General features: G+C 44.1%; 1 protein-coding gene across 1 annotated transcript in view; it reads left to right on the top strand.

Annotated features, from left to right (window-relative positions):
* The first annotated feature begins 4864 nt into the window (after positions 1-4864).
* Positions 4865-22847, top strand: part of RAB7A (RAB7A, member RAS oncogene family) — a 79500-nt gene continuing 61517 nt past the window's right edge. Inside the window, exon 1 of the mRNA XM_032267999.1 lies at positions 4865-5097. The gene's annotated coding sequence lies outside the window, so the exon portion shown is untranslated. The remainder of the gene's footprint in view (positions 5098-22847) is intronic.

Genomic DNA, 22847 nt, shown 5'->3' with positions numbered 1-22847 from the left:
TTTCACTCATGTTACCCAGGCTGGAGTGCAATGGCGCGATCTCGGCTCACCGCAACCTCCGCCCCCCGGGTTCAGGCAATTCTCCTGCCTCAGCCTCCTGAGTAGCTGGGATTACAGGCACGCGCCACCATGCCCAGCTAATGTTTTGTATTTTTAGTAGAGACGGGGTTTCACCATGTTGACCAGGATGGTCTCGATCTCTTGACCTCGTGATCCACCCGCCTCGGCCTCCCAAAGTGCTGGGATTACAGGCTTGAGCCACCGCGCCCGGCCTGAAGATGTTTTATGCAACTCTTCCCTTCCCCTTCATTTCGTACAGGTCCTATTCTGTTTTATCTATTGCTATGTAACAAAGCACTCCAGAACCCAGCTTAAAACACAAATTCTTAACAACTCATGGTTCTGTAGGTTGGCTGGGTTCAACTATAAGATAATTTTTACTTAGGGCCTCTTGTGTGGTTGCAGTCAGCTTTTGGCTGGAGCTGCAGTCATTTGAAGCCTCACCATGGCTTGATGTCCCAAATGTCTCAGTTACATGGCTAGCTGATGATGTTGGCTGCTGACTGGGAGCTCAGCTGGGGCTATTGACAGGAGTGTCTATGCATGGTTTGGGCTTCTCACAGCATGGAGGCTGGTTTTTTGAGAAGGAGCTTCTACTACTTAAGCATTTCAAGAGCTCTGGGCAAAAGCTGTAAGGCTTCATGTGATCTAGCCTTGGAAGTCACAGGATGTCATTTATGCTACATTCTACCAGTCAAACAAGTCATGAGCCCAGATTCAAAGGGAGGGGAGAGGACTCCACATCTAAAAGAAAGGAAGAGCAAAGAACTTGCCACCATCTTTAATCTACCATGGTGGACCTTCTGGATACAAATTATTTCTATTTATTCCAGGTGCAAAATATACAGTAAATCCTCACTGAACGCCGGGCGCAGTGGCTCACGCCTGTAATCGCAGCACTTTGGGAGGCCGAGGCGGGTGGATCACGAGGTCAAGAGCTCGAGACCATCCTGGTCAACATGGTGAAACCCCGTCTCTACTAAAAAAAATACAAAAATTAGCCGGGCATGGTGGCGCGTGCCTGTAGTCCCAGCTACTCGGGAGGCTGAGGCAGGAGAATTGCCTGAACCCAGGAGGCGGAGGTTGCGGTGAGCCGAGATCGCGCCATTGCACTCCAGCCCGGGTAACAAGAGCGAAACTCCGTCTCAAAAAAAAAAAAAAAAAAGAAAAGAAAAGAAAACTGCAACTTCAAGTGAAATAACGTATGACGAAATACATTTTCTTATAGGTTAACTGATAGAAACAAAAGTTAAGTTCCTACATCATGTTTCTGGGCACAAATACATCACCAAACGTATAAATAACGCCCAAAACAGTTGTTTTTTGTTTGTCTGCTTTGAGATGGAGTCTCGCTCTGTCACTGAGGCTGGAGTGCAGTGGTGCGATCTCAGCTCACTGCAATCTCCGCCTCCTGGATTCAAGTGATTCTCCTGCCTCAGCCTCCCCAGCAGCTCGGATTACAGGCACATGCCACCACACCTGGCTAATTTTTGTATTTTTAGTAGAGATGGGGTTTCACCATGTTGGCCAGCCTGGTAAAGACCAAAATACTTCTAATATTAAATATTAAAGTAAATGTGAACTATATATACATTTAAGACAGATTAATGAAAATGGGCAAGATTATTTATACCCATCTCAGGGTCACAGGTGGCCAGAATCTATTCTGGAAGCTCAGGACAGGGACCAACCCTGTATAGGATGCCATCCCATTGCACACAGGTGTGTGCACACATACACACACACATGCACATGTACTCAGAGTGGGTCAATTCAGACACGCCAATTCGCCTAAAGGGCACACCTTTGGAATGTGAGAGGAAACCAGAGGAACCAAGGAAAACTCAGACATGGGGAGAGAGTGCAAACTACGCAGACAGGGGCCCCAGCCAGGAATCCATTTTTTCTCATCAATGTTATAACTGAAATGATGTTGTTGGAGGACCTGCTCTACTTAACTCCTTCCAAGGACCCTAAAAGTCTCAATCCCAATACATCATTGGCTCAAAATGGATCCTGTCATGCAAATCAGGTCCAGGTACGGATGAGTTCCTCAGATATAATTCCTTAAGAACAGTTCTGAGTACTGTTCCTCTGAAGGTCTGTGAGCAGAGGCATTATCTGCTCTCCACAGACCCAGCATACAGAACATAAGCAGAGTAGACACTTCTGTTCAAAAAGGGGAAAAACAGGAGTGACCGCTGCTACTGGGTCATAGTAATTCTGAAATCCAGCCAGGTACATGATACCAGTTCCTTGATTCGAGTCCCCTCCTGCTCCCTGGGAATGATTATCTGCAGTTCCTAGCTCTACCCTCTTGGCTCATAGGTTTCTTCTAAGTCATCATTTCTTTCCCATGGGAAATACCCCATGTTTGCATCTGAATAGCCTTCTCAGAAGGCCTCTGAGAAGGCTGGGGGCCCACATGTCCCATTTTACTTTTGTGCTCTGCTTTTTCTGCTATAGTAGTTGTCCCTTGCTATTTGTGGTGGATTGGTTCTAGGACTTGGATACTCAAATCCTGCAGTCGGCCCTGCCAAACCTGGGGATGAGGATTACTGCGTTCCTAGTTGCTACTTTATCTTCAAACCTAGAATTTTGATTGGCTGGTGAATGGGGTGGTATTATCATAACTCTTGGCCTTCGAAACTATTTTCAGTTCCCATTCCCTTGAATACTCTGTAAATTGTACATATTGAGCACCTATTATACCCTAACACTGTTTCAAGAATCAGGGATTATCTCAGTGAATGAAACACAAAAATAGCTGCCCTTATGGAGCTGTCATTCTAGTGGGGAAGGCAGACACTATGCAAATAAGTGAGTAATATAAGGTGAAAAACTTTGGGAGGCTGAGTTATTATTCGACACCAGGAAAAACTTTGGGAGGCTGAGTTATTATTTGACACCAGGAGTTCAAGACTGCCTGAGTAACATAGTATGACCTCCTCTTTACAAAAAAAGAAAAAAAAAAAAAGGAGAAAAGCAGTAAAGGAGATGGCAATTTTTGTGTGTGTGTTGTGGTGACAGAGAAAGGGACTTCAGTTTTAAATAGGGAAGGCTATTTTACTGAAAAGTTTACTTTAAAGTCAAGACCAGAGGAAAGTGAGGGAGTTGCCAAGCGGATACCTGGAGGAAGAGCTTTTCAAGTAGAGAAGTATAACTGCAGAGGTCTGATGTAGATGTGTGCCTTCTCTTTTCTTTTTTATTTATCTTTTGGAAGAACAGTCTTGTTATATTGCCCAAGCTGGTCTCCAACACCTGGGCACATGCAAAGTGACAGCAGAGAAAAAGCAGACTTACGCCAGAGGCAGATGGTATGCAAGGCCATTTCAGAATACACATAGAGAAAACAGGAGAATAGATTGTGAGGTTTTTGGGGAAAGAACCAATTTTAGTTGAAAAAGTAGGGGAAACCCCATACATTATACCGTCTCAGGCTTGAGATCGCTTGCCTAGCTCCTAAGATTTTTTTTTTTAACCCAAACCCTTCACCCCTGAGATCCTATCGGGAAGCTGCGGATCCCCATTTTTAGGTGTTTCTTTTTTTTTTTTTTTTTTTTTTTTTCTTTGAGACGGAGTCTCGCTCTTGTTACCCAGGCTGGAGTGCAATGGCGCGATCTCGGCTCACCGCAACCTCCGCCTCCTGGGTTCAGGCAATTCTCCTGCCTCAGCCTCCTGAGTAGCTGGGATTACAGGCACGCACCACCATGCCCAGCTAATTTTTTGTAGTTTTAGTAGAGACGGGGTTTCACCATGTTGACCAGGATGGTCTCGATCTCTTGACCTCGTGATCCACCCGCCTCGGCCTCCCAAAGTGCTGGGATTACAGGCTTGAGCCACCGCGCCCGGCAGGTGTTTCTATCTATTGGGAGACTGCCTTTCCCCAGTTCTGGCTGCAACCACTTAATTGTTTTAGAGTGACAGCTTAACAATCGCCTGACCACTACCTGATGGTTGCCTCACATTGCTGGTGGGGGAGTGGCCCATCTCCTGCCCTGCTCAGGTCTGACTACTTATCTACTGTAACAGTTGCAAGGTTTTTGGATGGAACAATTGAAAGAATGGAGTTTGAATGAACCAAAATAAGAAATGACTAGGAAAGGGCATTGTTGAAGATGGGGACAAAAGTTCTGAGTGGATCCTGATGTGTTCAGATGGGGCTGGTGCTTGCGAGGCTGCTCCGTGCTTGCAAGAAGAGTTCTACTAGGTCCATCTTTGTCACATCTTCTTTAAGTTCAGAGAGGCTTAGCTATTTTTCCATTTTCGTGGGCTGTCTCCTCTGCCAGACAAAGTGTCTTTCTTTTAAGTGTCTCTATCACCGAGCCACACAATTGCTGTAGTTATTTGCAGTCTACTAGAACGATAACACACATTGGCATCAGACAGACCTTGGTTCAAAACCCTGTTCCACCAGTTTCTGTGTTGAGCTAGACCAACTGACCTGATAGGCTGGGTCTCAGTTCCTTATTTGTAAAATGGTGAGAATAATCTTTGCTTAAGTGGTTAAAGTAAGGATAAATGATGCCTTCCGAAGAAGGACACAACTGGAATAGCCAGTTTACCGCTCGTCCTCTCTTCGCTGGAGTTCTTTATTCTGGAGTAAGGAGGGATGGCTGAGGGAATCCGTCTGTGGGTCCAACATGGCGCCGTCCTGCTCCTTGTACGAGCCTCAAAGATGGGGACAATCACCTGGGGGCAGACATGTTTGTAGCACGTGACCCAGGCTCAGGCCCAAGGCAGCCGGAACGAGACGCAAGGTTGAAGCGGGGCTCCTCCTCCTCGCCCTGGCGTCAAGCGTCTCGTGACAGGTACTTCCGCTCGGGGCGGCGGCGGTGGCGGAAGTGGGAGCGGGCTTGGAGTCTTGGCCATAAAGCCTGAGGCGGCGGCAGCGGCGGAGTTGGCGGCTTGGAGAGCGCAGGAGAGTTCGCTGGAACCGGAACTTGGACCTCTCCGCTTTTGTCCTCCGTTGAGTCTCCTCCTTGGTGGGAGCCCTCGCTACGCGTCCGGCCCGGAGCCCCCAGCGCAGCGGCTGCGGTAAGCAGCGGGCCCAGCCCGGCCAGCGGCCTGGCCCCATCCCCCTCTTCAGCCCCTCGGTCGCCAGGGCCTCGCGTCCTCCCTGTCCTCCTGGGCAGACTCCGGGCCCAGCCCTGGCCTCGTGGGGAAACTCGGCATCGCTCAGGTCCCCGGAGCAGGCCCGGACCCCGCCCGGTTTGGAGAGGTCGGAGGTCGTCGGGTGTGACCTCTGGCTGGGTTGCCGACCCCGGCCGCCAGTCTCGGACACTCTGTTTACTGTTGGTGTAGATTTCAGAGACCCGATAGGGTTTCCTGACTTGGGCGGCCCTGCGCCGCGGCAGGACGCGCTAGGCAGTGGAGTTCCTTAGCGCGGTGAGCCGGAGGGTGTCGGAGCCCAACCCGCCCGCCGCTGTGCCCACCTGGCGGGCATGGGTCACAGGCGCTTGGGCCGAGCCGCGCGTTCCCATCCGGCTCTTCAGTTGAACAGCCTGACCCTGTTAGTGGGAGAGGTTCCCTGACAGCAACTGAGTCAAGGCAGTGAGTCAGGTCACGTGCGCTGGGCTCGGCTCGATACTTGTGAACATTGAGGTGCCTCAGGCGCTGGGAGAAGGGGAGCTTTTTGTCTTAGGCTTGTTACGGTAAATCCCGAGGTAAGTTTTTCAACTTATTTGAGGAAAGATGGTAGTTGGATGTAGAGTTGTGTTTCCATTCCGACCGTGTTGGGAGCCTCTTTCTGTATTCATTTTAGTCTTGTTACCTAATGGTTCATAAGGGGAATATTGAGAATACTGACAGCAAACATTTGAGCGTTTATTGTATGCCAGGCAGCGTGGCAAGACCTTTTAACAGATCATTATGTTTATTCTTTGTTGAAAGAAAACATAAATCCTCTGAAGTACCACTGTTGTGCCCACTTAACAGAGTGGGAAGTTGAAGAACAGAGAGGTTAAGTCATTTGACCAAGGCCACACAGCTAATAAGTTATGAAGCAGAGTTTCAAGCCTAGGCAAAGTCCAGAGCAGGTATTCAGTTTCTAGGTTATACTGCTTTCACGTGCCCCCAAAGCTTGTGGTTTATCTTTTGCCACCTGGTATCTGTACCTTACTGCCTCCCACCACCTCCTTTGTTTCTATTGATGTCATTCGAAAGTCTGGTAGCATCAGTTCTACCTTAAAGCTATAAGAAATGCCATTTGCGACTTATCACACGTGTTGTAGTGTACTATCAACGAATTAGGAGCTCTTGAATACTGGCAGGGTACTTAATTGAGGTTTGAAAAATTTTGCACGTAGGCCTGGCAAGCCTGCTTCGTGAACCTTTCTTACAACCTTAGTTGATGGCTGTGCAGCCAGTTGGTTCTTTCCTATTGAAAATACTGCATCTTTGGTTTCCTAAAGAACAGACTCTTGTCTCTTCCTTGTGACTTAAGCAGCTGATGAGGCACATGATTTCTCATCCATGGATTAATAAAATCTCCTCTTAGTGTGTTTCTCTCTTCAAACTTGGGAAGGTTTGTTCAGATTTGAGTTTAAGAACTGGAAGGTGAGTTAGGAGTACTTCTGAAGGGACTGACTAAGCCAAAGCCTAGTGTTCACAATCCTGTTGTATTCAAATGTGTCCTTTTTTTTTTAAACTTTGCTACCCAGTCTAAAATATTTAAGTGAGTAATAAGTACTATAGCTTTATATAATGTTTGAGTTTAGAGGAGAGTAATGATAGGCACGTTTTTATTCATTCATGAAGTATTTTGAGTATTCATTGAGTATCAGCAATGTATCAGGCATTGCGGGATATTGACTCAGGGAGGTAGGCATGGTTCCTGTCCTCAAGGAATTTTTAAAAGGTGAATGATCTTGGCCAGAAATTCTGTTGTGGAATGATTTGGTGGTGTAACTCCAGGCTTTTTGGAAGAGTTATTTTCTCATCTCTGCCGGTGAATCAGTAGTAATCCAAAGGCTGGTGTTCTGGCTAACTTTAAGACTTTGTTAATTTTAACAACAGCATTTGTATATATGGCTTGCTCTCCAGAGAGTGTAGAAGATAATATTACAGTTTCTAATTAATCTCATCTTTTAAAGAGTAACCTTCAGCACTCAACTTGTTTCTCCTTTTGCTCTAGTGGCATTTTATTTTTTATTATTTTTGAGATGGAGTTTCGCTCTTGTTGCCCAGGGTGGAGTGCAGTGGCGCAATCTCAGCTCACCGCAACCTCTGTCTCCCTGGTTCAAGCAATTCTCCTGCCTCAGCCTCCTGAGTAGCTGGGATTATGGGCATGCGCCACCACACCTGACTAATTTTGTATTTTTAGTAGAGATGAGGTTTCTCAATGTTGGGCGGCTGGTCTCGAACTCCTGACCTCAGGTGATCTGGGATTACAGGTGTGAACCATCTTGCCTGCCCAACTTTAGTGGCATTTTTTGTTCACTCAAGAGGTAGTCTGTGGCACTGCAGTGTCTTTTAGCAAAGATACATTTGGCATGCTGGATTTTTTTTTTTCAGCTGGGAAGAAGGTTTAATGTAGCACTGATACTGTACCAGCCATAGTTTCAGTACCATTCTAGGTAAAAAGCTGTGCTGCCCTATCTTCCACAACTTTCTAGATTCCCTTCTTTAAGAGATTTGGATTTTACATTTGTGGTAGAACATTAGTAAACAGAAGGGCGGAATACAGAAGATACTTTAAAAATAGTTGTATTAGTATATCCTTCTAGGTAGTTAGCAACCACTTGGGGCAATTTTGTTTTTCTTTTTTTTGTGCCAACTGTGCCTAAGCTCCCAAACCCTGTAATCAGAGAACAATGCTTGATAGTAAAGTATGGCTTTGAATCAGTTTTCTGACCCCACTGCCAAGTGAGGCCAAAAAGTTTTGCTTATTTGATTAGCTTTGAATATGTCCTCAAAGAGATCTTTACTAATAACGTTTTTGCTCTTACATTTGGCATTAGCCTTTGTATGCAAAGATGTAGCAAACACAGACCACACAAATATGACAGTTGTCTTATGGACATTCCTCTCTGGCATTTGACACAAATATTTTAGTTTTTCCTATGATAAAATATCTAACTCCCCATCCATATAATTAAACAAATACAGCTGAAATAGATTTGACCAGATTTTGGACTTGGAGCTGTAGGCAGGCTTTGCCTGGGGAGGTAAAGTTTAGAAGTCCTCCTGAATAAGACTAAACAGAGGTTCCCCTTGGCACTAAATGCCTTCTTCCGAAGGCAACTGAAGCTCTAGAAATGAACTCCCCACCTCCCTGCATATTTTTTAGCTATTGGCTTTCTGTTGATGACTCTTAGCTCTCATTGTATTCTGGCATCCATTCCTTTGTGTTACTGCACGCTTATCTGTTAATATTATCTAATAGATCTCAATGCTCCTCTGCAGTTTGCTGCAGAAACATTGTGCAGTGTGTTGATCTTTGCAGTTATTTGCTCTCATATCTTCCCTCTATTCTGTTTTTCCCCTTACTCTATATGGCATTAAAGACAAAAATAATTTGTATTTGTGTTTTAAAACTTATTTTTAAAACATTTCTTAATGGTGATTGTGGTCACTGTGATTTGTGAATTAGAGGTAAAAGTGATGTGGCGAGTGAAATCAAAACAGGCTTTTTAGCAGTGTCTGTTACCAGTTTCAATTTTAGTATCCGAGGCTGTGATTACAAGAACATATTTAAGAATAGTTACTTGCAAAATATCTCCTTGGGGGAGGAAGAAAGCTTGGAAATTGGTTCCAGTGCTGACCTACAGTATTGGCCTTGTTCATTTGCTTGAAGATGTAGTACTTAATTCATGGGGCCTGGAGTCTCTGTTTTGGTGATTTCATCACTGCTGAGGAGATCAGTTTGCCCGATTCTGTTGTCCACTTCTGGTCGCTTGGAGCTGCCTACAGTTGGGACCAACCAAATCCAAGGGAGCCTATTAAGGGAAGCCTGGGAACAGGGCAGTTTCGGAATTCTCCAGCCTTGCTTGTCCCTTAGTTGGTCTTGTATGGCTACTGCCAGAAAAAGGAAAGGTTCTCTCTTTTTCCTCAGCCTTTCCTTTCCAGCTTTGGTTCTTTCTCCTGGGTATTAACCATTTCAAAACAGGAGTCCTTCAAAAATTACTTAGTGAAATAAATAGTTATATCATTTATTTCCCATATTGGAATATAAGTGTAATAAGTTGGTTTCCATTTGATAAACTTTTTAGTTTGAATTATTTGAGAGTACATAGTTAAAAAGCTGCTATGAATTAACCTTAAATAACCCAGCATAAACTTTATGAGAAATAGCATCCCTGTATATGATATTCAGTCTGCCTACCAGCAGTTCTCCCATGCATTTACAGATAGGGGGATCCCTGAGATAACTACAGATCATTTAAAACCCCCTCTTAAATCCTCTGACCTGCACCATGTTGGTGGTTGTTAAAAGAGCAGTAAGATTTTGTAGAAACCTTCCTACACAACATTTGCCTTTAAATGCTTTTTAATATTTCTGTGGTGCTTGTTGTTTACATGTGATTTCATTTGATGTTCACAGCTGTTCTGTGTATCTGCCTGAGATAGCTGAGGGTGGATGCCCTGGTGGCTCAGCTGGCATATCAGTCTAGGTCTGTTAGCTCAGTGCTCTTTCTCATGTACCATCCTGCCTTTCCATTGTAGGCGAGTGCCCTAAAGACCACATCATTTCACACCTTATAGAAGTGCTCATGCCTATAATCCCAGCACTTTGGGAGGGTGAGGCAGGAGGATTGCTTGAGCCCAGGAGTTCAATACCAGCCTGGGCAGCAAAGTGAAACCCCATCTCTACAAAGAAGAAAAAAAAAATTAGGTGGGTATGGTGGTACACCTGTGGTTCTAGGTGCGTGGGAGACTAAGATGAGAGCATCGCTTGATTCCAGGAGTTTAAGGCTGCAGTGATACATGTTCATGACACTGCATTCCAGCATGGGGAGGGGGGGCAGAGCAAGACTCTGTCTCAAAAAAAAAAAAAAAAGAAAAGGAAAAGAAAAAAAAATGAAATTGAACTGTCCCCAAAAATGATGTGAGAATTTAACTGTGGAGGAGACTGGACACTCTTGGGTTTGTGACCTGTGATACTTCTCCTAGTAGATACTGATTGATGAGAAGCTAGGGATCATGGGAATAGCTGTATTTTTCAAATGTTTAATGGTAACAAGTGAGGAACCTGATGCATCCAGCTCCAGAGTAAGGTTTATTTGCCATGGTAACACTGGATAAGTAAATTATTGCCTGTATTTTCAAGTAATTTATCATTTCTTTATTTTAGTAAACATACATATATACAGAAAAGTGCACAAACAAGTGAACAGCTTGGAGAATTTTTACAAACCCGGAGGCCTTCTTATATCTCGTTTAAGTCATTATCATCCCCTGGTGCTTGGGTAGTGAGTCTTCTGATTTCTAGAACTGTAGACTAATTTTGCCTGATTTGGATTTTGTGTAAATGGAATCATACACTGTGTATTCTTCTCTATTTGGTTTCTTTGACTCAGTGTTGTTTGTGAGGCTTTGTGTTGTTGTGTGCAGTTGTAACTGGAGTTTTCATTGCTCAGTAGTATTATGTGATATATCATAATGTATTTAAGTAAAAAGACTGAGTTTTAGGGTATGTGTCTGTATTCATTTGCTAGGGCTGCCATAACAAGTATCACAGATAGAGTGGCTTAAACAGAAATTTATTTTCTCAATTCTGAAGGTTAGAAATTTGAAGTCAAGCTGTTGGCAAGATTGGTTTCTTCTGAAGCCTCTTCTTGGTTTGTACATGACTGTCTTCTCTTCCCTATATCTTCGCATGATCTTTCCTCTGTATTGTCTGTGTCCTAATTCATTTAGGAAACCAGCCATATTGGATTGAGGCCCACCCTCATGACCTTACTTAACCTCAGTTACCTCTTTAAAGGCCCTGTCTCCAAATAAGTCGCATTCTGAAGTATTGAGGATTAGGATTTCAAAATAAGAATTTCAGGTGGACACAGTTCAGCTCATGTATCTATTCTGTTCTAGTCGATATGGCCAGTTTTCTTTTTTTTTTTTTTTTTGAGACGGAGTTTCACTCTTATTACCCAGGCTGGAGTGCAATGGCGCGATCTCGGCTCACTGCAACCTCTGCCTCCTGGGTTCAGGCAATTCTCCTGCCTCAACCTCCTCAGTAGCTGGGATTACAGGCAGGCGCCACCATGCCTAGCCAATGTTTTTTTTGTATTTTTAGTAGAGACGGGGTTTCACCATGTTGACCAGGATGGTCTCGATCTCCTGACCTCGTGATCCACCCGCCTCGGCCTCCCAAAGTCCTGGGATTACAGGCTTGAGCCACCGCGCCCAGCCGATATGGCCAGTTTTAAAAGTTGTACCAGCATGCACTCCCACAAGCAGTATATGGGAAGTCCAGATATTCCACATCCTTGCTAGCACTTGTAATGCTTTGTCGTTTTTAATATTAAGTTTTTCTGGTACATACCCATTTCTTTTTGGCACCATGGTACACCCTGTGTAGGGGAACCTCAAGGGGCTGGGGAAGATTGTCCTGGGGTAAAATGTGTCACAGTTTGAGACTACCTCTTTTAAATGCTGCTTAAATCCGTTGGAGTCAGAAGCAGAGGTTCGGCCAGGCACAGTGGCTGACGCCTGTAATCCCACCACTTTGGGAGGCCAAGGTGGGCAGATCACTTGAGACCAGGAGTTTGAGATCAGCCTGGCCAACATGGTGAAACCCCATGTCTACTAAAAATACACAAAATTAGCCAGGTGTGGTGGTGGGCACTTGCAATCCCACCTCCTTGGGAGGCTGAGACATGAGAATCGCTTGAACCCAGGAGGTGGAGCTGAACCAGGGAGGTGGATGTTGCGTGAGAATCGCTTGAACTCAGGAGGTGGAGCTGACATCGTGCCACTGCACTCTAGCCTGGGCAACAGAATGAGACCCTGTCTTAAACAAAAAAAAAAAAGAAAGAAAAAGAAAGGAAAGCAGTGCTTCAGTACAGTGAGTGAGCAGTTAGTCTTCTATAGTGGCACATAGTTTATTACTTTTGTAGTCTGGAGTCCATTCCTGGTGGTGGAATTGACCTATAAAAGAATCTGTGGCCAGGTGCGGTGGCTCACACCTGTAATCCCAGCACTTTGGGAGGCTGAGGTGGGCGGATCACGAGGTCAAGAGATCAAGACCATCCTGGCCAACATGCTGAAACCCCATCTCTACTAGAAATACAAAAATTAGCTGGGCATGGTGGCGTGCGCCTGTAATCCCGGCTACTCAGGAGGCTGAGTCAGGAGAATTGCTTGAACCCGGGAGGCGGAGGTTGCAGTGAGCTGAGATCTTGCCACTGCAATCCAGCCTGGTGCCTGGCCACAGAGCAAGACTCTATCTCAAAAAAAAAAAAAAAAAAAAGAATAATCTGTGGGGTATAAATCTAGCCATAGTAGACAGTGCTTTCATTCAAACTTCTTTTTTTTTTTTGGTCAGACACTTGAAATAGGTCTGTTTTTCATATTCTGACTGACCTTTCGGATACTAGCAGGCCTTTGACCATCAGCTTTTTGGCTGTGTACTTTTCTGTATCCACTATAGACCGTAGTTTGATTGAAATAATATTACATGACTTTACCTCTCTTCCAACTCTAAACCACTTGAGGACAGGGATGAATCACTATTCTAATCTTGAAATAGTACTAAACTTTTGTTTAAAATTTTTCCAGTTCTAACTTTGCAGAGTAAGTTATTGTTTATAGCATGCAAGTTATGCTTCTGGGTCAGTGGTTAATATGTGTAGCTTTCCTGAATAATGAACTATGTTCTGTGTTCATTTAACAGATTTTTCTTCTCTACTTTAAGAAAACACTGTTGGCCCCTGTTGGGAATTTTTCAGGAATAATTGTAAACACAGGTAGATGATACTCATTTATTTAAAGAAAATGCTAGAGTTGTTCAATGTCTGGGGTGGTGAGGGACATGTTGAGTGGATTTTTAAATAAAAGGGTGGGCAGGTGAGAATTGGGAAACCATTATAGTTGGAAGGAATGGCGTAAGTCAGTGAATGGATGTGTAGGGATTGCAGTAGCTCTAAATTGGGAGTGGTTATATGTATGGGAACCAGATCCTAGTGGGGAGAGCAGGCACTGTAATGCTATGTTGGAGGATTTAAGTTCAACCAAGTGGCACTTCATTCCATAATGCTGGAATAGGCAAGGCATAATCTTCTCACTTGAACCTCCAGTTAAGGGTGAGGAATGGCTTTGATGTTGTAATTTGTCCAAAGAAACCATACATTAAGAGCTTAGTGGGCCAGGACTGAAATACTACAAGTGTTGTGCTTAAACTTTCAGAGAGTTGCTTCCTCAGAAGTGGCTTTAATGAAAAGTTAAACATGGGAGCCGGCTAAAGGGGGTGGGATAGAGGAAGAGAGCAGTTCATTTAATTTTCCTCATTAGCCAGCCTATTTACTCCCCTTAGCAATTTATGGGCAGTCTGTTTTACTGGTTTAGTGCCTGAGATAATCTAGGGTTGATATCAAAAGCTTCCAGCTATTGAAAGTAGTTCTTATGTAACTGTCTGCTTTACTAGCTATCTGCTTTCCAGTTTGTCTTAACAAAAAGAAGAAAAGGCACAAGTCATCCTGGTCTCTCATTAGACACTAAACTTTTGGTTTAGTACCTGGGTTTAGAAAGCTTGAGAACAGTGGTAACATCGTATCGAAGAATCTGCTAATCTAGAAGCAAAGTTCTCTTCACAAGAATTGCCTTCCAAGGGACTTGCTTCTTTGTGTAAGTTGCCTTTGCTTTTTCCCTCCCAGCAGGAATGCAATACTCAGAGCAAAGTACATAAAAATGTATTCACATTTTGTAGAGATGGTTACCTTGTTTAAGCTTCACAAATGTAAGCAGCAGTTGCTTTGTCTTTTTTTTTTTTTTCAGATGAGGAAATGGACCAAAAGGTCATGGTCAGTATCTTGGAGCCACTGTTTGTGGGACTGGGAGTAACATCCAGTATTCTAAGTTAACATAATTCTTTAATAATGGCAAAAGAATAATAGCATCTTCTGTGGAAAAACAGCCTTTGTAAATTTTATTGTTCAGTTTTATATAAATGTTTTAAAAAGAAGGTTGTTCAGACTAGTCTGTTTCTTTTGAAATATAAATTTTCAGGTGGTAAATCTTTTTTTTTTTTTTTTTTGAGACGGAGTTTCACTCATGTTACCCAGGCTGGAGTGCAATGGCCCAATCTCAGCTCACCGCAACCTCCGCCTCCTGCGTTCAGGCAATTCTCCTGCCTCAGCCTCCTGAGTAGCTGGGATTACAGGCACGCACCACCATGCCCAGCTAATTTTTTGTATTTTTAGTAGAGACGGGGTTTCACCATGTTGACCAGGATGGTCTCGATCTCTTGACCTCGTGATCCACCTGCCTCGGCCTCCCAAAGTGCTGGGATTACAGGCTTGAGCCACCGCGCCCGGCTCAGGTGGTAAATCTTGAAGCACTATCAGACAGAATAAGCTAGGTTATTCTGTAGTAACTAATAACCTCAAACTGGTCAAAAAGAGCATAGGTTTTCTAGAGGCTCTGCATCATTCTTACTCCAGCAGAAGGAGCAGCCGTGATAGGAATATTGCTGGCTGTCTTGGCAAAGGGAAAAAGATTGGAGGCTTTTGTTCCTACAGTTAAATTCCAGCACAGGAATGACACATTATTTCACGTTACTTTTGCTTACAGTTCATTGGCCAAAATGAGTCACACCACACAAGGAATCAATTGTGAATGTGTGGACTTGGAAGGCACAGAGAAGGAAATATTTGGGAAATAGCACTAGTATCTTACTTGGCTTATAATGTGGAATAGCTATTGGGGGAAATAACTGTCATTTGTAGATTATCTTTCTACAAATCAGCTGGTTATTTAAATGCTAAAAAGAGCTTCATTATAGATACTGGGTTGCCCATCTTTACTCACTAATCACCTTCCTATCCTAAGAAACTTGCTTTTTTTTTGAGATAGAATCTTGCTCTGTCACCCAGGCTGAATACAGTGATGATGCAACCCCAGCTCACTGCAGCCTCTGCCTCCCAGGCTGAAGTGATCCTCCCACCTTAGCCTCCCAAATAGCTGGGACTAGAAGCATGCACCACCATGCACCAGCTAATTTTTTTTTTTGAGACAGAGTCTCACTTTGTCGCCAGGCGCCAGGCTGGAGTGCAGTGGCGGGACCTCAGCTCACTGCAACCTCCACCTTCCTGGTTCAAGCAATTCTCCTGCCTCAGCCTCCCGAGTATCTGGGACTACAGGTGTGCGCCACCATGCCCAGCTAATTTTTTTGTATTTTTAGTAGAGACGAGGTTTCACCGTGTTGGCCAGGATGGTCTTGATCTCTTGAGCTCGTGATCCGCCCACCTCGGCCTCCCGAAGTGCTGGGATTATAGGCGTGAGCCACCACACCCGACCAACACCAGCTAATTTTTTATGGTGTTGATAGAGATGGGATTTTACCATGTTGCCCAGGCTGGTCTTGAACTCCTGAGCTCAAGCGATCCAGTCTTCTCAGCCTCCCAAAGTGCTCGAATTACATGTGTTGGAAACCTATCTTTCTCTCTTTTTTTTTTTTCTTGAGACAGGGTCTCACTCTGTCACCTGGGCTAGAGTGCATTGGTGCTATCATGGCGCACTGCAGCTATGACTTCCCAGGCTTAGGTGATCCTATCATCTCAACCTCCCCAGTAGCTGGGACTACAGGCACATGCTACTACATCTGGCTAATTTTTTGTGTTTTTCTTTTTTTTAGAGATGGGATTTCACCAAGTTGCCCAGGCTGGTCTCAAACTCCAGGGCTCCAGTGATCCTCCTACTTTGGCCTCTCAAAGTGCTAGGATTACAGGAGTGAACCGCCATGCCCAGCTTTCCCCTGTCTTTAGAACCCCTCCCTTTAATGATTTGTTCTTTATTTTATATTTTAATTTTTTGAGATGGGGTCTCACTGTTGCCCAGCCTGGAGTATAGTAGCCTGAACACAGCTTGCTGCAGCCTCGAGCTCAAGTGATCCTCCTGCCTCAGTGTCCTAAGTAGCTGGGCTCACAGTTGTGTGCCACTATGCCCAGCTAATAATAATAATAATAATAATTATTATTATTATTTTTTTTAAGACGGAGTTTCACTCATGTTACCCAGGCTGGAGTGCAATGGCGCCATCTCGGCTCCCCGCAACCTCTGCCTCCTGGGTTCAGGCAATTCTCCTGCCTCAGCCTCCTGAGTAGCTGGGATTACAGGCATGTGCCACCATGCCCAGCTAATTTTTTGTATTTTTAGTAGAGACGGGGTTTCACCATGTTGACCAGGATGGTCTCGATCTCTTGACCTCGTGATCCACCCGCCTCGGCCTCCCAAAGTGCTGGGATTACAGGCTTGAGCCACCGTGCCCGGCAATTATTATTATTTTATTTAATATATTTATTTATTTATTTATTTGTTTGAGATGGAGTCTCGCTCTGTCGAGCAGGCAGCAGTGCAATGGCGCGATCTAGGCTCACTGCAACCTCCGCCTCCTGAGTTCAAGCGGATTCTCCTGCCTCAGCCTTCCAAGTAGCTGGGATTACAGGTGCACGCCACCACGCCTGGCTAATTTTTGTATTTTTAAGCAGAGACAGTGTTTCACCATGTCGGTCAGGTTGGTCTCGAACCCCTGACCTTGTGATCCTCCCGCCTCAGCCTCCCAAAGTGCTGGGATTACAGGTGTGAGTCACCATTCTGGGCTGCAAGTATTAGATTTTTAATTAGGTTCATGAAGCCTCTAAGCATTTCGTGTTTTGCTTTTTCCAGTCTTTTTTTTTTTTCTTCAGTATTTGAACATACATAGTCATTTCATAATCTGTAATTTAGATGGATTTTTACTGTTAACTGTTGTCTAACTTTGACAAATTAGATTTATCATTCTTGGTGGAAGGTTATTAATGTCCAGTTCCATAGGAATTTCCCAGGTTTCACATACATTGAAAATGTTTCTTTTGCCACAAATGTTTCTTTTCTGCCTTATTTATTTTAACAGATAAAGAGGGGGTTAATTAATTTTCATGATTAAGAGGTGGACCATTGGGCCAGTCTTTATTTTCAGGGATGTTGCAGACATGTTAGCAGTCTGAATTGAACAAAACAGTTGCCTGTTAAAGACAGGAAGAAAGTACACTGCATCAGCAAAGTCTTCCTTTTTTCCTCTTGTTGTCTTCTAAAGGCATAGCTAATCATTTCTGCATGTTGTTGTATGAAATCTTGTCTACATGCAACTGTTCACCTGTTCCTGCCACATGGCTCTCATTTGCAGCTTTCAGTACTGTGAGTTTATAAAGGCATCCTGAGTTGTGGAGCACCCATGATCTTCTGGGGAGAGGGAAGGAGGGCTGTCTCTGAGGAGAGTGGAACCTTATGGCCAGTTTTCTGTTAGCCAACTGTGGAGGTGAGGGAGTATTGGAAAGATTTTTCCCTGTGAGAGTATGTGAGTATAAGAGGGAGGTAAGCATGTATTGGCCGACCCTGCAGTGCACCCCCATCCCTGTACAGATGGTATATACAGTTAGTGAAAAACTTCACCTGTTCAAAGGACAAGTCAAACAGTGTATATCAAAATCGAAGAAGTTAGTTTAGTTATTCTCCTTCCCCCTGCTGTGGTAGGAACCACCACACTCTCCTATACTCGCTACCTTGTAGTGATACAGGGTAAGTGGAAAGGTAGTCAGCATGCAGGTATCCAGAAGATGCATTGTGCCAGATGCTATGGCAGAGAGATGCCAGAGGAGGAAGATGGTTCCTGCCCTGGAGGAATTTTTCTGGTTGGCTACCTGACTTGAAGAATCACCTACCAGAGAGGATGATATAGTATGAAATAATAAGATGTGACAGTAGGCTTCAGGACAGTTTTTCACTTTTTTGTTAATAGGCAATGGTATATGTAATAAATCCAGTTGTACAAAAGGAAATTTTGAAAACAAGTGCCGCCTCAATTCCTACCTACTTAGGGACAATATTGAACCCTACAGAATTGCTGTTTTTTGACCTACAAAACCACAGTTTTTAATTTTAAATTTTTCTCTCTCTCTTTTTTTTTTTTTTTTTGAGACGGAGTTTCACTCTTGTTACCCAGACTGGAGTGCAATGGCGCGATCTCGGCTCACTGCAACCTCCGCCTCCTGGGTTCTGGCAATTCTCCTGCCTCAGCCTCCTGAGTAGCTGGGATTACAGGCACGCGCCACCATGCCCAGCTAATTTTTTGTATTTTTAGTAGAGACGGGGTTTCACCATGTTGACCAGGATGGTCTCGATCTCTTGACCTCATGATCCACCCGCCTCGGCCTCCCAAAGTGCTGGGATTACAGGCGTGAGCCACCGCGCCCGGCCATTTTTTTCTCTTTTAAAAGCATGTAAATGCAGCTGTATTTGGAAAAAATGAGCTTTATACGATAATAAATGTAAAGTGAGTATAACTTGTTCAGTACCCTACTTTAAAAAGAATGTAAGTACAGTTTAGAATGTTCAGCCAGGTATAGTGGCTCATGCTTGTAATCCTAGCACTTTGGGAGGCCAAGGCCAGAGTGTTGCTTGAACCCAGGAGTTCAAGACCAGACTGGGCAACCTGGGGAGATCCTGTCTCTACAGAAAAAAAAAAAAAATTAACTGAGTGTGGTGGCACATGCCTGTAGTCCCACTAAATTGGGAGGCTTAGGTGGCAGGATTGCTCGATTCTGGAAGGTTGAGGCTGGAATGAGCCATGATTGTGCCACTGCACTCCAACCTGAGTGACAGAGTGAGACTCTGTCTCAGAAAAAAAAAAAAAAGTTTTTTAATACTACATATGTGTCTGTTACTTAGGATATGTGTTTTGAATTGACATAGGGGCAGAATTTTTTTTCTCACTTGGATTTTCTCAACTGAGAGGGATATATGCAGGGGAAAGAAGAATGGACCTCCACATATGTTAATGTGGCAGAACCTGAGAGGTGGGCTGTCTGGGTAAGCAGACGTTCTTGGGCAAGGATTTGAGATGCTGGTAGGCCTTGAAAATCAGGGGAAAGAATTGGGACCAAATACAACAAGAAAGCAAGCATGGTATGCAATATCGATTTCATTTTAAGTGAGCTTTGTGCTCTTAGAGTATGTTACTTTTCAAGAGCCTAGGTAGGAAGGACTGTGATGTGGCAAAAAGCAGAAAGTTTTGTACTTATTTTCACATTAGCCACATTTTTGTCATGATAATTATCCATATTCACATATTTAGAAGGGAATAACAAAATGATATCTGAGGGGGATTATTCTGGTAGAAAAGATTTACACTTGTTGTAAAGCACAAGTATGATGTATGCAAGCCTAGTATAAGATGATACCCTTGGCTATAAAATCAAGGAAGGCAATTTGACAGACTTTTTTTTTTCTTTGCTCTATCGCCCAGGCTAGAGTGCAGTGGCATGATCTCAGCTCACTGCAACCTCTGTCTTTGGATTCAAGCGATTGTCCTATCTCAGCCTCCCAAGTAGCTGGGATTACAGGTGTGTGCCACCATGCCCAGCTAATTTTTAAGTTTTTAGTAGAGATGGGGTTTTATCATGTTATCCAGGCTGTTCTCCAACTCCTGACCTTAGGTGATCCACCCAAAGTGGTGAGATTACAGGCGTGAGCCCCTGTGTCCGGCCCTATTTCACAGACTTTGCATCTGACAGACTGCACAGGTTAGGGATGAGGGGTGGGCATAGACATGTGCAGCAGAGTCAGTGATAGAGAAGTGGAGAAGCAGGGCTGATGCTCTTGAAAAACAAGAGTAACCTTAACTCTCTGGGCACTTCGATAGAGATCTGGGCACTTTGGGCGTAGTGTGATACTCAGGTTTGTATCAACTTCTGGTAATACAGAATAGAAGTTCTTGACTTGCCCTTTTGCTGCTCATCAAAGATGATATCATATGCATGGCCGTTGAATACTGAATAGTCAGTCGCTGAAGCAGTTTTCACTATTTTTGGCTATGTTTAGTAGGAATTGCCAACTGATAGAGCTAAGTATTTTTCCTCTGTGGAGCATTCTTTGTATTTTTTCTTATATATGCTTCCCAAAAGGTGCTTCCAATAATGCAACAGAAGCTAAAATATTTCAGCAAAATATATTCAAGTTCTAATGTGTGCTGGGCACAGAGTTAGAAGTATTCACTCCAGCTGTAGCTTCAGAGCACTGGGCAGTTGTTTTTAGAATAAAGACACTGGATGCAAATTTTGTGTCATGCTCTTAATCACTTCTTAATGTTGTGTTTCACTTCTGGTATTTTGAACACTGCTTAAACCCAGGATCCACTAGTTTGATATTTTGAGTCTGCTTTTACGTTAGATTATCTTTATCATCTTCTGCCACGTATCAGATCCTTTCCTATTGTAGTCTTTTTTAGTCATAAGAGATTTAAGGAAGGAGTTACGTGGGTGACTCATCACTATCCTTTTTTATTTTTATTTTTATTTTTATTTATGTTTTGGAGATACAGTCTGGCTCTGTTGCCCAGGCTGGAGTGCAGTGGCATTACCTTGGCTCACTGCAACCTCTGCCTCCCAGACTCAAGCCACTCTCCCACCTCAGCCTCCCTAGTAGCTGGGACTGAACTACAGGCATGCTTCACCATACCCCGGCTGATTTTTGTAGAGATAGGGTTTCAGCATGTTGCCCAGCCTGGTCTCAAAACTCGTGAGCTCAAGTCATCTGCTTGCCTTGGCCTCCCAAAGTGCTGGGATTGTAGGCTTGAGCCCCTGCAACCTGCTCACTATCTTTTACTGCAGCTAAAAGATAGATCATACCTGTATGTGCAATAGAATATGCACGTGCCTGGCATTCTCTGTGAAGAGAATTAGCAGTGATTCAGGGATTGAATGTGTTTGATTGAGGTCTAAAAATTGGACTGGGCCACTGATAATTAAATGAAGGCTACAGACTGGGGGGTGATGTCAAGCAATATGGCGAAGTAGGAAGCTCTGAGGCCTTCATCCTTTCCACTAAGTCAATCATGAGCTGGAAAGAGTGGTTGGAATCAAGTATTTTGAAACTCAGCAACTTAATTAGACACTTAAAACGACCCAAGGGAGTGATGTGTGAAGGAGAGCCTGCTGATTTTTTATGAGTGATGTGCTCACAGATGCACAGTTGTAGCTCTCAGCAAGCAATAATCAGCAATCCCTGATAAGTGGGAGAAGCAGATTTCCAGAGTACTACAGTATAATATTCAGACTGTTCTATTTCTCAGCAAAATTACAAAACATAACAACAAAATAGGTAAGTGTGGCCCATTCACAGGGAAAAAATATTGACAGACACCATCCCTGAGGAAGCCCAGACATTGGAATTGCTAGCCAAAGACATTGAAGTGACTATCAGCAATATGCTCAGTGGACTAAAGGAAACCATGGACAAGGAAGGACTAAAGGAGAGCAGAAATACAGTCTATGAACAAAATCAAGAAAGAGGCTGGGTACAGTTGCTCACACCTGTAATGCCAGCATTTTGGGAGGCCAAGGTGGGAGGATCGTTTGAGCCTAGGCGTTCAAGATCAGCCTGTTCAACATGACAAAATTCTTTCTCTTTAAAAAAACAAAAAAAAACAAAAAAGCATTTGGCTAGGCGAGGTGGCACATGCCTATACCTGTAGTCCAGCTACTCAGGAGGCTAGAGTGGGAAGGTCACTTGAGCCCTGGGGTTAGGCTGCATTGAGGTATGATCACATCACTTCACTTCAACCTGGGTGACAGAGCGAAGCCCTGTCTCAAAAAGATGGAAATCATAAAACGGAGGCCGGGCATGGTGGCTCATGCCTGTAATCCCAGCACTTTGGGAGGCCACGGTGGGTGGATCACCTGAGGTCAGGAGTTCAAGACCAGCCTGGCCAACATGATGAAACCCCATCTCTTGTTTTTGTTTTTTTTTTTGAGACGGAGTTTCACTCTTGTTACCCAGGCTAGAGTGCAATGGCGCGATCTCGGCTCGCCGCAACCTCCGCCTCCTGGGTTCAGGCAATTCTCCTGCCTCAGCCTCCTGAGTAGCTGGGATTACAGGCATGCGCCACCATGCCCAGCTGATTTTTTGTATTTTTAGTAGAGACGGGGTTTCACCATGTTGACCAGGATGGTCTTGATCTCTTGACCTCGTGATCCACCTGCCTCGGCCTCCCAAAGTAGTGGGAGTACAGGCGTGAGCCACCGCGCCCGGCCGAAAGCCCATCTCTTAAAAAAAAAAAAAAAAAAAAAAAAAAGATAAAAAGGAACTGTACAGGAATTCTGGAGCATAAAAATACAATAACTCAAATGAAAACTTTATTAGAAGACTTCACCAATACATGTGAGCAGACAGAAGGGCCCATACCTAGGTCAGGCCTCTTAGAGAGACTGATCCATTTGGGAGACATTTGAAATTTACTCTCTTAGTTATTTTGAAATGTGATACGTTATTATTTGAAATATGATACATTATTATTGACTACTGTTATAAAAAATATCACACTGGAAAGGTCATACTCCTTCAATATCCAGTTGGGAACCTTAGTAGCACAGCCAAGTGATCTGCTAAGTTGCTTTGGGGGTCACACCCCTGCCACTTCTATAATTGCCAACACACAGCCTGGTTCACAAGACTACCTTATCCTATTGTGGACCTTTTGGCCCAATTAACATAGGCCCACAGGATCTAAAGTTGCCTTTGGTAAAGTTAACCAGGTAGTGTCAGTGTGAGGTCACGTACAGTGTGTGTGTATCTGCCCTGCATTCGGTTCATAG

This window comes from Sapajus apella, unplaced genomic scaffold (assembly GCF_009761245.1).
Source record: "Sapajus apella isolate SASKATOON/1434 unplaced genomic scaffold, GSC_monkey_1.0 scaffold174, whole genome shotgun sequence".
In the NCBI taxonomy this organism is placed as follows: domain Eukaryota; kingdom Metazoa; phylum Chordata; class Mammalia; order Primates; family Cebidae; genus Sapajus; species Sapajus apella.
Note: the sequence above shows the minus strand (reverse complement) of the source record. Positions and strands in the feature narration are given on the sequence as shown.